The sequence below is a fragment of the Hippopotamus amphibius genome, chromosome X (assembly GCF_030028045.1).
Source record: "Hippopotamus amphibius kiboko isolate mHipAmp2 chromosome X, mHipAmp2.hap2, whole genome shotgun sequence".
NCBI lineage: Eukaryota > Metazoa > Chordata > Mammalia > Artiodactyla > Hippopotamidae > Hippopotamus > Hippopotamus amphibius.
In genome coordinates, this window is record NC_080203.1 from 46,686,888 (window position 1) to 46,703,291 (window position 16,404).

The 16,404-nt window shown below is 49.0% G+C and overlaps 1 pseudogene; it reads right to left on the bottom strand.

Annotated features, from left to right (window-relative positions):
• Nucleotides 1-2,198: 2,198 nt before the first annotated feature.
• On the bottom strand, nt 2,199-9,195 carry LOC130841930 (nuclear RNA export factor 2-like; annotated as a pseudogene).
• Between the last annotated feature and the right edge of the window lie 7,209 nt (nt 9,196-16,404).

A 16,404-nucleotide genomic window follows, 5' to 3' on the forward strand; every position in this document is an offset into this window, starting at 1 on the left:
ACTACTGAGACTGGGCACCACAAATGGAGAGATGCCTGTGCGCCACAACCAGAAATGCCCGCACGCTGCAGCAAGAGATCCCACGTGCCACAACAAAGATCCCACATGCCACAACTAAGACCTGCTAAGATAAATAAATAAATAATTTTTAAGAAATGTGGTTGAAGACGTACAGAAATTGGAACCTTTGTGCACTGTGGGTTGGAATGGGAAATGATACAGATGCTATGGAAAACAGAAAGGAGAATTCTCAAAAAATTAAAAATAGAATGACCATATGGCCCATTTCTGGTTATATAACCAAAAGAAATGAAATCAGGATCCTGAAGAGATATTGTCAGAGCTGTGTTCATTGAGCATTCTTTGCAATAGACAAGAAGTGGAAGCAGCCCAATTAGCCATTACGACAGATGAATGGATAGGTAAAATATGATATACACATACAATACAACATTATTTAGCCTTTAAAAAGAAGGAAATCCTGTCACACGCTACATGAATGAACCTTGATGACATAATGGTAAGTGAAATAAGCCAGGCACAGAATGACAAATGATGTATGATTCAAATTACAGGAAGTATCTAAAGTAATCAAACTCGAAGCGACAGATAGATGGAGGTGGTTGTCAGGAGCTGAGGGGACAGGGGAATAGGGAGTTGTGGTTCGGTGGGTATAGAGTTTCAGTTTTGCAAGATGAAGACATTCTGGAGATGCGTTGCACAACAATGTGAATATACGTAATACTCCTGAGCTATGCAGTTAAAAGTGGTTAAGTGGTTAAGATAGCAAATTATATGTTATGTTTTTTTTACCACAAATAAAAATTTACAACAGATAGTGAGGGTGAATGTTACATTTGCGGGAAACTTTCAGAACAATGTTGTGTTGTGTCACAATTCACTGACTTTATCAACCAATGAGGAGAAGGCCTTCAGTGAAAAACCTCTGGGAGGATGCAGAGAAAGTAAATCAAAGTGTAGAGAGAGTGCCAACACATGGTGAAAGGCTGTGCTTTCTGTCTGGATACCTCAGTGTACCTGTAACTGGGTTTCTCTCTTTGCACAGATTTTCAGAAAGCTCTGTCTGGTGAGGTTTGGCCACACACAGGCCCTCCCTCCCACCTGCCTGCTCTGCCTGTTCAAGCTGCAGTCAGGCTTCTGTCATGAGGTGGCAACAACATACCTCCAGGATCAGAGCCAACTACAAAGAATTTTATTGAAACAGCAAAAACAAACAACAATAACAAAAACAATATTCTCCCTTAAAAGCCAAGGTATTGACCTATGCATAAAATAATCCTATCTGAAAACCAAATAGGTGTTAAAGGAGCTGTCAAAACATAGTCCAGGGCCTGCATACAGTGAATCACCAGGTAGTAGTAGGGCATCAACAGTCAGTGGCATAGGGAAGCACAGGGCCCCAGGAAGGTAACTGAGAGGAATGGGGTACAGGCTGTAGTCTGGACAGCTGTCTCCAGTGTCCCACTCAAGGGATGACAGACAGGGTTTGGGGGAAGAAATGGGCAGCCTGTACAGGGGTGGGAGATGGAGGGGAAACACCCTGCTCCCTGGGAGGGACCCTCTACAGTATGGACATGTCAGCCTACACTGATGAGGGAAGAGATGCTTCAACGAACCCCATGTAGGTTTGGGTTCAACAGCAGATGGAACTGCATTGATATACATATGAATTTTCCAAACAGAACTGGATTCATAGTAAACAAACCAATCCAAGACAGCTGGTATTCTTTGCAAAATGTACTCCTTTTCCTTAAAAATGAAAAATGAAGATAGAGGCACCCAGGTGGCCAGATCAAAATGTCAGCTCTGAGAGTCTCAGACCAGGGTGCTCAGCAAGGGGAAAGGAGGGGTGGAGGTTGGGATCTTGGTATAATGGCTTCAACCAGAGTTTTCTGCAATTTTCACCACCTGGCAGCAATTCCCCTGTACCTATCATTTTCTGGGTTACTGAATCCTGGGATTGGAATCCAGTCAGGGTCTGAACTGAAGACACAGTTGAACTAGGGAGAGGGGGGTGATGGGGCTAGAGGAGACCTAGAAAGAGAAACACACACACACAGATATGCTGTCAACTCCATTTTGCCTCTACTTCATCTCCCCATGAAACCGAACTCAATGAATGCTTGTCCAGGGTAATGAACGTGTGTGCACACGTATGTGCACTATGATCTTCCTCATCACTTCTGAGACCACTGGAGGTTCATCCCAGACTGGGGGAGAAAGCCTACACCATTTCTTGCTGCTCCAGGGAGAGGGTGGGCATGGAGCTGGCAGAGTGTGCAGCCTCTGGGATGAACACAGCCTCAGTCTTCTTCGGGCTGCAGTCACTCACAAACAGCTCATCGTTCACGATGCAAAGACTGGAGGAAACATGGACTCTCAGACAACTGACGGTTCACACCCCCAACGACATTCCTGCTCCCACTGCCACTCAGCACCCAGATTCCTTCCATACCCCTCTTGTGTCTGTCCCCCAGGTTCCCTGCATTCCTGCCCCCCACCCCAACAGAGCCCACCTTTGGAGAGAATGTCTACCAGCTTCACTAGATTTATAGGTTAATCCCCAGCCCAGGGACGATTTTGCATTTACCCCATACAACAGTCCAAGGAATGGATAGTGTGACCCCCATTCTTCAGAAGGAGACACTGTGTCACAGAGGTCATGTGACTTGACCAAGGTCACACAGCAAGTCAGTCTTGGGTCAAGGAGAGAGCCCATATGCCAATTCCAGAGCCCATGGTTTACTTAACCACTAGGCTACACTGCTCCTTGGATCCACCTGCTGGCTTTCCACTATACTCAGTAACCTTAAGGTGTGTATCACCACATTCCCCTGCACCTGAACCCAGGCTGCGATGGGCGTTCCCACCCACAACACGGCTCTCACCTGGAAAAGCTGCCAGGGGTAGCGATGAAGGTCCGGGTGAAGGCGCGCACAAGGCCCTGAGAACTTCCTTTCACTTCAACAACAAACAACAGTACCCCTTAGAGCCACAGGTGCTTTACACACTCACACGGGGATCCCCAGGCAGGGTCTGACTTGACACTCATGCTGAGGGCACAGCTGTTCACTGGGGCCAGGGTGTCAGGAATGGGGAGGGCAACCATAGGAGCAGTCTGCTCCCAGTGACAGGGCCCCATGACAACCACGTCACAAGGTCATGGGATGCATTTGTCACAGCTGCCCAAGAGGTGGATATCACCACCCCATTTTGCAAATGAGGAAACCTCGAGGTTAAGGAATGGCCTAAGTTCTCAGAGTAGGGATCTGGGATGAGAGCCACCAAACGCCACAGCCTGTGTCCCTAATGCCCACGGTGTGCGGGGCAGACAGAGATGCACACAGCTCAGACCTGGGTTGTCTGTGGGAAGACTGAGGGCTAGAGAACCCAGTGAGGATGGGATGAGAAGAAGGGAAGGGAAGGGAAGGGAACAGAAGGGAAGGGAAGGGAAGGGAAGGGAAGGGAAGGGAAAGGAAGGGGTTAGGGAAGCCTGTAGGGTTCTGGGAGAGAGCCTGACCAGGGGGAGGGAGCACTGGGGCATCTGGGGAAGGTCTACACACGCTTACCTTCCTTGAACACTCCACTGACAGAGAAGCAGAGCATCGTTTCCTGAAACGGAAGAGCCCAGGCGCTCAGTCACCACCTCAAACTCCTACCCACCTGAGGCGTCCTGGGCCCGTCCCAGGGAGGAAGCAGGCACTCACCGTGTGGAACCACATGTCCACCAGGAAGGAGCTGAGGTCATGCTGAGTGCTGGGCAACATACAGAGGGCATGCACAACCTCACCTCTCCTGTGCTTCAGCAGCTGGACCCGCAGGCCTGTGGGGAGAAGGGTTGCAAGCGAAGATCAGGGGCTGCCTGGCCCTGAAACTTTACGATTGGCTCCTTCAAAGCCCTTTTCCACCCAATCTTCCCATCACACACTCACGGGGGTCCTTGAGGTTCTTCATATTCCTGCTCTCCTTGAAGTACTCCCACAAGCTGCTTCTAGGAGACAAAGAGGAAGACTGTGCAGTGGTCCGGTTACCGTGGGTGCTTTCAGGAGCTGGCCTGTGTCTGTTGGGGAGTTACACGCCCCGGGAGCAGAGGCTGGGCTGTGATACTCACGGGGCTGGGTCCTCTGGTTGGAAGGGAATGGTCAGGGAGAAGCAGGCCTCCTCGTGATAAGCACCCAGGAGACGCTGTCGGTCTCCATAGTCATGGATCAAGTAATACCTGAGGGGGAGCAATGTGGACAGGCTGTCTGTGTGCACCGAGCCCCAAATGACACTTGAAAGTCCGTGAGCAGACCTGCGCTTGGGTGGCCTGGCCCAGCCTCAGCCCTCTCTATTCCTCATGGTCCCAAGGGTACTTACTGCTTCAGGAATTGAAGGATCATAGGCTTCAGTGTCTCGGATCCTTTAAAGCTCTCCTGGAATCAAAAGGCATATAACACTGTGTGGCTGATAAAGCCTCCCTGCAACACCCCGAATGTTGTTTGCTCTTCTTTCTCACCTCACAGGGCTTTATTATGGAAGGAGTGTCAATGTCAACGATAATTGATAACAGTAACTCCTGGCCATCCTGGAGAAGGGAAGAGGAAGTCAGTAGGGGAGACCGTGGGCATGGCCCTGGATGATCAGGGAAAAGGATGGGCCCGGGAGGGTGAGAGTCAGAAATCAGGTGTGAAAGGGCCCTGGAAACTCCACGGGAAAGCTTACAGTGGATGTCTTCATCGTGAGGTCCTGGACATCTCCAGTATATGTAACGTGTGTGTGTGTGTGTGTGTGTGTGTGTGTGTGTGTGTGTGTGTGTGTGTGTATTTATGGGTTTTTTTTGAGGGAGTGTATCCATGTCATTTTTAGGACTCCATGTCCCCTAAGATGGTTAAGGATCTGATGCAAATGTATAATCTAGGCAAGACCCAAAGGGCTTGAGGGCAGGTGCAGAGGTCACCAAGGTTACTAAGAGACAATGATGAACGTTGGCACTCACCAGGCGTAACAGCTTGGGGAAACAATCCCGGATGGCACTGTCCAAAACCAAAAACAGGAAGAAGTGATTGACAGTTCAGGGTTGCAAAGCCTCTCTCCCTCGGTCTCTCCCTCTTTCCCTCCTTCCCTCCTTCCTCTCCTTCCCCTGGGTAGTTCCTACCCAGACTGCCCTGAATCCCATCTCCTGTGCCACAAGGACCAGCATTTCAAACCCATGCTGCAGGCCTTCCTTCCCCTCCCTTCCGTCCCCTAGGGCCCCACTGGAGGCTGTGGAGAGAAGAGGGAATGGGGTGGGAGCCCGGGGCCCTGCTACCTCACTGAGCATCCAGAACTCTGCCAAGACCAGGATACCCCCTCCCCAGGGATCGCCCACGATGCTGGGGCAGGAAAGTGAGTGAGGAGGGGATCAGGAGGCAGGGAGGGAGATGGAGGGGATGAAGACAGAAAAGGAGAGAAGGTAGGAGGGGGAGATGAGAGAGACATAGGGGCATAGAGACGAGGGGGAGAGAGAGAAAGCAAAGGGAAGGGAGAGAAGCTCTGCTGTGGTGGGGGTCAGGGAAGAAGAGAGGGAAAGAGGAAATGGCGGTCCTGCTGCAGCCCTGTCCTTCACCTGCCCTGGGATGGCCCAGGCACTCCCGGTAGGAATGGAAAATATGCACACGTTGGGCTGGGGGCCCACTGGGAGCTGCTTGAAACTTTGGCACCTGTGTGAACTCAGTCAGATTTGGGCCTGGGAAACGGAGCAGCCATGGGGGCAGACCTTCCCCAGAAGGAGGACAGCGTCAGGTCCCAGCTCAGCATAGGGCCCGAAGTTCCACAACCCTCTTATGATCACCGTCTTCTCTCCTCATGGCCCCTGCACCTGTCTCAGTTGGCTCTTACCTGAGGAATCACACCTGTCTCAGGCCACCCAGGGCTCCTCTGAAGGACCAGGCCGGATGACGTGAGGTGTGCAGGGAGGGATGGGAGGTGCTCCTGAGAGGCCTGTCCTTCTGTCTTCTCTACCACCTCTGCTCTCTGCCTTCCACTCCTGCCTCAGGAAGCCCTCTGCACACTGGCAGGGGTCCAACTCTGGCCCCTGGACTCAAGGAACCCTGCTATTTCCCAAGAAGGGTCCAGCCCCTGGCAACGGGCCAGTGGAACTGATGTCATGACAGCAGCCACCCAGGGCCTCAGCTCCCAGCATGGGGCACGAAATCCCCCATGTTAACCTGGGCGAGGAGTGGGGACCCTTCTGGAAGAAGGGGAAGAGGGCCCCTCTCAGAACAGGGGAGCGAAGCCCCATCTCAGCACGAAGAAGGAAGCCTTGTCTCAGCATGAGGCCCTGAGCTGGAGGACCCTTCTCAGTCCAGGGCACCAGCATCGGGATCAAGGCTGCTCACTCCTACTCCTGGTGGGGAGGAGAAGCCCTGCTTCCTGGAGCACACTCTTGGGAGGACTTGGTGGAGAACGCTGGGTGCAGAGAGCTGGAAAAACCCCCGAGGCCCTGAAGAGGTGAGCAGGTCACAGGAGGGAAAGTAGACCTCTAAACACAGGTAAGGGACACAGAAAAGAGAAGGCAGAGCCTACGAGCCTCCCAGCAGACCAGAGATGTCACCTTTGGTAAAGGGACACTGTCAGAGATATTTTAGGCTCCCCTGGGTGAAGGTCACCAAGAAGGAGGACAGGGTGTTCACACTGACCTTACGTAGGTGGCCTGGTCTGGGAAGGTGCCACACAATGGGTTCCCTTCTAGCCACAGCTCTTCAAGCTTCAGCCCTTTCATCTTTCTCAACTCCCACACAGACTGCAGCTGAGAAATATGCCAAGGAAATTGGAAAGCAAATCCCAGGGAAAGAAAAACAACCAGGCCCCTGCACCCCCGGCCCCCACCCTCCCCCACAGGTGCCTTCATCTCCCTCCTCATCTCTCTGATGACAACTACCCCCCACCCCAAGGTCAGCCCAACTTTGACCTGGCTCCCTCTTCTCACCTCATTGTTGGAGAGGTTCAGGATCTTGACCATGGGGGCCATCTGTATAATGTCAGACAGGCCATCCAGCCGGTACAGTTTGTTGCTGCTCAAGTTCAAGGACAACAGCTTTGGGGGAAGAAGAGGTAGAGTGAAGGCTACTCCCTGGGACCTTGCACACACATCTGCCCTCCGCCTCCTGTCTCTCCCACCCCCTACCATCATACCAGGGCTAGGCCGACAGCCTCACCTCAGGGAAATTCTTCTTGATGATCTGCAGGGTGGCAGCCATGCAGTTTCTTCGACTCAGAATTATATCAACATCATGGGCCATCAAGTCTTCAGGAAGGAGAGGGGAGGGAATCAGATGGCTGAGTGGGGGGTGGGGCCAGCACCAGCCCGTCCTCATATTACCATCCCTGAGTCTCCCTCCAGGAAGGCCCCTGAGTCCTCAACGGCCCTAGGATGACTGCTGTCAGCCTTACCTGGGTCAAAGCGGAGCCTCTGGAGGTCAAGAGCTTGCTGGAAGACATCATACCGTTTGTTCAAGGTCAGCTGCAGAGAGAGATGGAGAGAGCTGCTCTGAGCCTGTGGTGGTGGCAGGGAAATCAGGCGTGAGGGGGACAGGGGGCTGGAGGAAGCAGAGGTGGGTCTGAGTGTTGGCACACAACATGCCTTCAGTCTGCACTACCTTTAGCTGCTCTATTTCTTCTGGCTCCAACCTATTCTGCACAGAGTAGGGAACAGCAGAGGCACTGACAAAGATAGGTATCTGCAGGAAGAAGAGGTGGGCTGAGTACCAGCAACCCTATTTCCAAAGAAGACGACCAGCCCCTGGCCTGTACTCCTTCCCCAGGGTGAGGTACAGGTAACACCCTCAACACACACCTTTCGGCCCTCCTGGTCATAAATCTTGTAGCTGACACCCTTCAAGGCAGAGGCAGTGCTGGCTTCCTGGACAAAGAATCGAGCCATATTTCTCACGTAGTGGAACTACAGGGATTGAAGGCAACAGCAATAGTATCAGAGGCCAACAGAACCTGCTGAACCCGGTCTCCCCCCCTTCCCTGTGCCCACTCGTCTGGCTTCAGCATCCTCTCTTACATCCACTGGAGTGAACGGGACACTGCAATGGCTCTGGATTGAGTTCATCAGCCATGTCTTGTCATAGTGTATCCCATAAGGAACCTAAGGATGGAAAGAAGGGATGGGAGACAGGACAGACAACAGGGAGTGCAGTCTGGAGAACAAAGGTCCTCTTGGTCTTTTCCGGCCTTCTACTGAGCTTGAAAGGACTTCTAAAGAAGGAACCACTGGCATGATTTCTTATGTTTGCGCATAATATGGATTTCCTAAATACTCTTTCTCTCCAGTCAAAACTCTCTTCCCAATGAGCAAGGTGTTAGAGATGGTCTTCCTTTCATAAAGTTCCAGGAGATCCTACCTACTGCAGACACTGCTTGCCCCTCAGACAAGGTCTCCAGAGACTTGACCCTCTCATCTCTCACACTCAGCTTGCCAAACTGAGACCTCCTCCAGTGTGGAGTTGCTCCGTATGCTTGGCAGTAGTGTCCATCTTTGCCTTGAGACAGTCTCCTCCGTTCTCCTTACCGTGAGCCTGTTCCCTTTATATTGCTTCTCTGAATTTGCCCTTAGATGAACAAGATTGTTAACTCCTAGTAATAAAAAGGACAGATTACAAACTGTCCCCAGCAAAAGAAACGAGCCTCTCTACATGACACCAACACAACTCCCCCTGACGTTTCTCTCCTGCACATTGCATCCATTTTTAGGGGTACTCACGGTGACCTTGAACCAGCTCCCTGGGGGTCCATCTTGTGTGTTCTCCCCCATTTCTCTCTCCAGAGGGTCTCTATTTCTGCATACAGTAATATGGCCATGGCCTCCACTGTGCCATGTCACTCTCCTCCTGTTGCCTCGGATGTTATAGGCAGAGCTGCAGGGCGAATGAGGAGAGAAGGAGGGTGAGTGGCCATAGGTGCTAAGAAAGTCTTCTGTACACCCTCAGCTCTTTGACACCAGCACCACAATTAGGACTGCTGAACCATTATTCCACTTCCAGCATGCTTCAGCTGGGCAGTGAGGGAAGAAAAAGAAGTGCATGGAGAGTGAGAGAGTTGCATACTCCCAGGGGCTGCTGCGTGCAAACCATGCTGCCTGCTCACTTACCGTCTCACTTTGGCATTCTCCTGGACATCCCTCATCACCATGTTTCCGTCATCCTCCTGGAGGTGTGAGGGCTGAGGCGCATATCCACTATGTTCATAAAGGGGGTTCCTCTTGCCAAAATTATCACGGAAAGAACTCCAACCAGCATCTCTTTCTGGAGGTGAACTACCACCATCATTGCATTCTGAAAAGCAGAACAAAAATACAAGTGTGAAGACACATCAGTGGTCCACTTACCATGTACCATGGCTTAGGCTGAGAGGATGGTAGGGCAGGCAAAGTGCCAACCTGGCCTAAGGGCCCAGTCCCACCAAGCTCAGAAAGGAAACTCTTCTGCCTGTCCAGATAAGGAGAGCCTTATCTGACAGATGGCACTATCAGGGGAGGAATCGAGGAGGAGCAGCACAAGGAAGAGGAGGACCAGGAGGAGAAGGAGGGAGGAGAAGCAGGAGGGAGGAGAAGCAGGAGGGAGGAGAGGACAACTGTGTTGAAGCTTTTAAAACAACGGAGCAGGATTTATAAAGAACCGAGGTGCATGCGTCCATGGGTCAGACGGGACACCAGTCATATGCCAGGAAGGCACCTGGATCTTGCCTTCTCTCGGGACTTGCTAACAACCACACCGATACCTCTCTCGTGCTTCCCAAATCCACCCAGCCACCAAACCGATTCCACTAACAACCAGCAAGCTGTGCTTCCTTTGCCAGTGCAGTAGGAGCTTTAGTGTCAGGTGGCACGGATGTAACAGCCTCCTGAGCTGCCTCCCTCCCTCCAGCCTCGCCCTCAACAACACTCTGCTTGCCATATCCAGAGTGAGCTCTCTTTTGGGCCAGCCTGAAATGCTGCTCAGCTCAGGAAGCAACTCCTGCTAACCTCAGCTCTTCTATAACAAGGCTGTGAATGATAGCCTGGAATGATGTGTCCACTACCATTTCCAAGTGTTCAGGGATTCTTCTTTTTGCTTCCTATTACTGGTTTCTAGTTTGATTCCATCGTGGCCAGGGAACACACCCTGGGAGATTTCAATTCTTTTTAAATTTATTGAGGTTTGTTTGATGGTCAAGGAGATGGTCTAACTTGCTGAAGGTTAAATAGACTACCAGGGGAAAAACTGTACTCTGCTGCTGTTCGGGGGACTGTTCTATTTATGTCATGTAGCTCTCGCTACTTTGCTGTGTTATTCGGGTCTCCTATATCCTTGCTGATTTTCTCTCTAGTAATTCTGTCACTTGCTAAGAGCCAGGGGGATGTGGAAGGCCCCCACTACAACTAGAGACCTAGCTCTTTCTCCTTTCTGCTCCATCAGGTTTTGCTTCGTGTACTTTGAGGCTCCGTTGTTTGGTGCGTACACATTTAGGATCACTCTGTCTCCCTGGTGTCCTGATCCTTCCATCATTCTGTAAGGCCTCTCTTTGGCTCTTATTCATTTTCTTTACTCTGACATCTACTTTACTGGACACTGAAGCCACAGGTACGCTTAGAAAGTGTCTTGGTCATATCTCACCCTGGGTTCACCCCTCCACCCACACACTCGCCCCTCCAACATGTCTAACCTGCCATGTGAAAAGATGTCTAAGTTTTTGGCATCTGCAGAAGTAAGACAGTATCAGTTCTCTCTCCATAGGTGGGTTCACTAAGGGTATTTTATTTTTACCACATTCCACTGAAACCGTGAACCAGCAGCGGTTTGTGGGGAGGGAGGACTATGGTAATTACACTGTTAGCAACCAGCTTCCTTTGGGTTGTGATACGTAAAGTCCTCTAGGTTTGTGTGTTGTGCATTATGTAAATCAACTATTCCACTCTGTCTCAGGGTGCGCTTATGAGTAAAGATCCGTCCACTGCTGATCATAAACCAAGCCTGCAATGAACTCCTCTGGGGAGGCACTGTTTTCCCCGTGTGGCCCGCTGTCAGGACAATCCTGCTACTCACACCCTCGGGACTTTCCCTGTGTGGCACTGCAAGTGAAAGTAAACACGGATAGAGCATTTGACCCACAAATGCCACGTGCTCAGTCCCCAAAACCCAGAGGGGGCCTGGCGTGCTCTTTCTCCCACACTCTACATCCAGCTGGCCAGGCAATTCTCTTGACCCAAAGTATGTCCAGAATCCAGCCACTTCTCACCACCTCCCTTACCACCACCCTGGCCAGGGCACCATCTATCTCCTGCACTGGACTGCTGTCCAGCTGGCCCCTCTGCTTTCATCCTGGCTCCCTGTCTGTTTTCAAGCCAGCAGCAGAGCGCAAGTCATATCACTTCACTCCTCTGCTCAACACCATATAGCAATGGTTTGAAGCTCAGCAACATGCTAAAAAGCCAGGAGTTCATGATGCTACTCAGCAGCAGTAACAACAACAAAGAGGAACCTTATTGGTGCCCTTTGGAAAATGCCGGGCATCCATCTCGTTTTTATTAAACTCCAGCAATGAAGGGGAAAAAAAATCACACATTAGAGGGAGGAGGAAGGGCACGTGATCTACATACAGTGTGTAGAAAGAGTCACAGTCATTTTCGAAACCAGCATTACTCCAGAAATAACGTTGCCAAGGGGAAAGTGTAAAAGGGAGCCAGTTGACAGCTATGGCAGTCCCCAGCCTGACCAACTAAGTCGGGTGCCTAATCAGGGCCAGAGCCCTCCCTCATCAGGCTGACTCAGACACAAGCAATCTCAGGCATCGCCTTGTCAAGTATTTGATAGAATAATCCAGTGAAGCCATCTGGTCCTGGGATTTACTTTGTTGGGAGATATTTGATATCTGATTATATTTCCTTCCTCATTAATTGATCTGTTCATATTTATGTATTTCTTTATGATTCAGTCTTGCTCGATTGTCCGTTTGGGGGACTTTATCCATTTCGTCTAGGTTTTCCAGTTTGTTGGCATATAATTATTCACAGTATTCGCTAATAATCCTTTTAATTTCTGTAGTATCAGTTGTAGTGTCCCTTTTTCTCATCTGATTTTAATTACTGGAGTGTCCTCTATTCTTTTTTAGTGAGTCTAAGTAAGGGTTTGTCAATTTTGTTTAGCTTTAAAAAAGCCAACTCTTAGTTTCATTGACTTTTCTTCCATTGTTTTTCTTTTCTCTATTTCATTTATGTCTGCTCTTACTTATTTCCTTCCTTCTGCTAGTTTGGGGTTTAGTTAATTCTTCTGTTTTTATTTTCTTGAGGTGTAAAATTAGGTTGTTGATTTGAGATCTTTTGTCGTTTTAAGGTACACATTTAAAGCTCGAAACTTCCTTCTTAGTACTGCTTTGCTGCATCCAATAAGTTTTGGTATGATGCACTTTCATTTTAATTTGTCTCAAAGTACTTTCTAATTTCCTTTCTGACTTCTTATTTGAAGTCGCATGGTTTATGAGTGTGTATGGAGATTCCTCAAGAAATTAAAAATAGAACTACAATATGACCCAACAATCCCACTTCTAGATACATACCCAAAAGAACTGAAAGTAGAATCTTGAAGAGATACTTGCACACCCAGCACTATTCACAACAGCCAAGAAGTAGAAACAACCAGTGTCTATCAATGGATAAATGGAGGAGCAGATTTTTATATATATATACAATGGAATACTATTTAGCCTTATAAAGGAAGGAAATTCTGTCATATTGGATGTCAACATGGATGAACACTGAGAATCTTATGCTAAATGAAATAAGCCAGTCACGATAAGACAAATACTGTATGATTCCACTTATATAAGGTATCTAAGGACGTCCGTGGTGGTTCAGTGGATAAGACACTGCATTCCCAATGCAGGGAGCCTGGGTTTCATCCCTGATCAGAGCACGAGATCCTGCATGCATGCTGCAACTAACAGTTTGCATGCTGCAACTAGGAAATCCACATGCTGCAAATGAGAAGCCCACATGCTGCAACTAAGAAGCCCGCATCCTGCCAAAAAGAGTCCACATGCCACACTGAAGTTCCTGCATGCTGCAATGAAGATTCTGCATGCCACAACTAAGACCTGGTGCAGTCAAAATAATAAATAAAGAAATATTTTATTAAATAAAGAAAGTTGGGAAAACTATTGTAAACAGAGTCCATGGGTTTAAAAATACAGGTATCTAAAGTAGTCAAATTCATAGAATACAGACAGTAGAATGCCATTACCAGGGACTAGGGTGAAGGGGAATTGCTGTTTAATGTACAGAGTTTCAGAACTGAAAGATGAAAAAGTTCCGAAGATTCGTTTCACAACAATGTGAATACACTTAACAGTACTGAACTGTACTCTTAAAAATGGTTATTGTCCAAAAAAAGATGGCTGAGGAGTAAGATGTGGAGATCACCTTCCTCCCCACAAATACATCAAGAATACATCTACTTGTGGAAGAGCTCCTAGGGGACACCTTCCGAATGCTGACTAGGGACCTCAGACCTCCAGAAAGGCAAGAAAATTCCCATGTAACTGGGTAGAACAAAATAAAAAAGGGAAGAAAAGAGATAAAGGAATCCCGAGGAGACGTGCCCCTCTGGGAGAGAGCTGTGAAGGGGGGAAAGCTTCCACACACTGGGAAGCCCCCTTGCTGTCTGGGACGGACAGGGGGAGCTTCAGAGCCCCCTGAGGAGAGAGCAACGACAGACGTGTGGAGGACAGAGTGGAAAGATTCCTGCACTGGATTCAGGCAGCACTCCCCAGCCAGAGAAGAGGGTCTGCTCGCCCTCATTGGCGGGTAGGGGCGGGGCATCGAGACTTGGGCTTCAGAGAACAGACACCAGGGAGAGAACTGGGGCTCGCTGCGAGAAAACAGGCTGGGGGAAACGTGTGCCACAGCTAGCTGGGAGGTAGCGTGGGGGAAAGCCTGGGCCTGATGGAGAGGCAGGAGACCTTTGTTTTGGGGTGCTCAAGAGGAGCTTGCTGCTCTGCAAGCTCACAGGCTGCAGAGCAGCCCCTATGCCACAACTACCCGTGACCCGTGCGTGGCTGCCAAATAAAACACAGAGCCTGTCGCCGGCCACCGTCGCTACCAAGGGTCCTGTGAGCAAGGCAGATCATTGGCCATACCCTCTAGGCATCAGGTGCAGCCAGCCAGGGCTGGGGGTCTTGCTTTCAGGACCAGCACCCCCAGGAGAGCTCACGGCACACCTCAGGCTCACAGGGACCTCTGCTGCTAAGAGCACTCCCACAAATTTCAATTAGACTGCCATACCCCTCCTTCCCCACCGACCTGAATTTGCAAGTGAGCCCCTATCACCCTCTTTCCTCCCCTCCTGCCTGGGCGGGTAACGAACTCCTGAGAGCAGCCTACACGCAAAAAAGGGACCAAAACCAAAACTGATCCCCGACGACTGTAGGACCAAAGAAGAGAAAGGGAAACAGCTGCAGGAGGAGCAGATTTAATACCCACAACAGGCTTGATAGACTCTGCACCTGTGCATCACCTGAACAGACTACTGTTTCTGCAATAGAGGCTGTAGACTTAGGGCGCAACTGTGGACCGTGGGGACAAATACATGCAGCACTAATACCAGATTACAGTCTGAGCTCTCCACAGTCCTCCCCACAGCAGGTGCAGAGACCTACCTAGAAGTATTGGAGGACTTCCTGGTATGTTTGACTGGTTCCTGGTTTTATGTATTTGTTAGTTTCATCTTTATTGTATACATTTGTATGTGGGTTTGAAAATGGGTTTGATTACTCCCTTCTTTGTATTCTCCCTTTCTCTTTTCTGTCTTTTTCCTTCTCCTTCTCTTTTATTCTCTTTTTGCAAGTGCAAGTGTGCACATCTCCTTCTGTGATTCTGACTGTTTAGAGTTGCTTTTACCACCTGTCTTGGGGATTTGTCTGTCCTTTCCCTGTCTTCCTTTTTTATCCTCTTTCTTTTTTTCTTTCGTCTCTTTATATCTACTTTTTCTCCATGCTGTGCAGCTTCAAGGGGCTTGGTGCCACGGCCGGGGGTCACACCTGCACCTTTGAGGCAGCAGAGCTGAGTCCAGGACATTGGATCACAAGAGAACTCCCGACCCCATGGAACGTTAACCAGCAAGTGCTCTCACGGAGGTCTCATTTTCAACACTAAGATCCAAATCCAACCAAAGGCCAGCAATCTCCAGTGCTTGATACCTCAAGCCAAACAACTAGCTAAACAACTAGCACCCATTAGCAGTCAAACTGCCTACAGTCATACTAAGCTCATAGACACACTCAAACACACCAACAGACGTGGCCCTGCACATCAGAAGGATAAGATCCAGCTCCACACACAAGAACACAGGCACCAGTCTCCCCCCACCAAGAAGCCTACACAACTCACCGGACTGACCTCTCCACTGCGGACAGACAACAGAGTTAAAAAGAACTACAATCCTGCAGCTTAAGGAAAGAAGACCCCAAATACAGTAAGTTAAACAAAATGAGGAAACAGAGAAAGATGCAGCTGATGAAGAAACAAGTTATAACCCCACGAGACCAGGCAAATGAAGACGAGATAGCCAGTCTCCTTGAAAAAGAATTCAGAATAATGATAGTAAAGATGATCCAAGGTTTCAGAAACAGTACTGAGGCACAGATGGGGCAAATGAAAGAAATGTTTAACAAGGAGCTGGAAGAACTAAAGAGCAAATAAACAGTGATGAACAGCACAATAACTGAAATTAAAAATACTCTAGGAGGAATGCAGAGCAGAATAACTGAAACAGAAGAACGGATAAGTTACCTAGAAGATAGAATGGTGGAAATATCTGCCTTGGAGCAGAAAAAAGCAAAAAGATCGAAAAGAATTGAGGACAGCCTCAGACACCTCAGGACAACATTAAACAAACCATCATCTGAATTATAGGGGTCCCAGAAAGAAGACAAAAAGAAAGGGTCTGAGAAAATATTTGAAGAGATAATAGTGGACAACTTCCCCCACATGGGAAAGGAAATAGTCAATCAAGTCCAAGAAGCGCAGAGAGTCCCATACAGAATAAACCCAAGGAGAAACACACCAAGGCACATACTAATCAAAATAACAGAAATTATACACAAAGAAAAAATATTAAAAGCAGCAAGAGAAAAGCAACAAATAATATACAAGGGAAAACCCATAAGGATAAAAGCTGATCTTTCTGCAGAAACTCTGCAGACTAGAAGGGAGTGGAAGGATATAAAGTACTGAACAAGAAAAACCTACAGCCAAGAATACTCTACCCAGCAAGAATCTCATTCAGATTCAAAGGAGAAATCAAAACCTTTACTGAGAAGCAAAAGTTAAGAGAATTTAGCACCACCAAACCGGCCTTACAACAATTGCTAAAGGAACTTCTC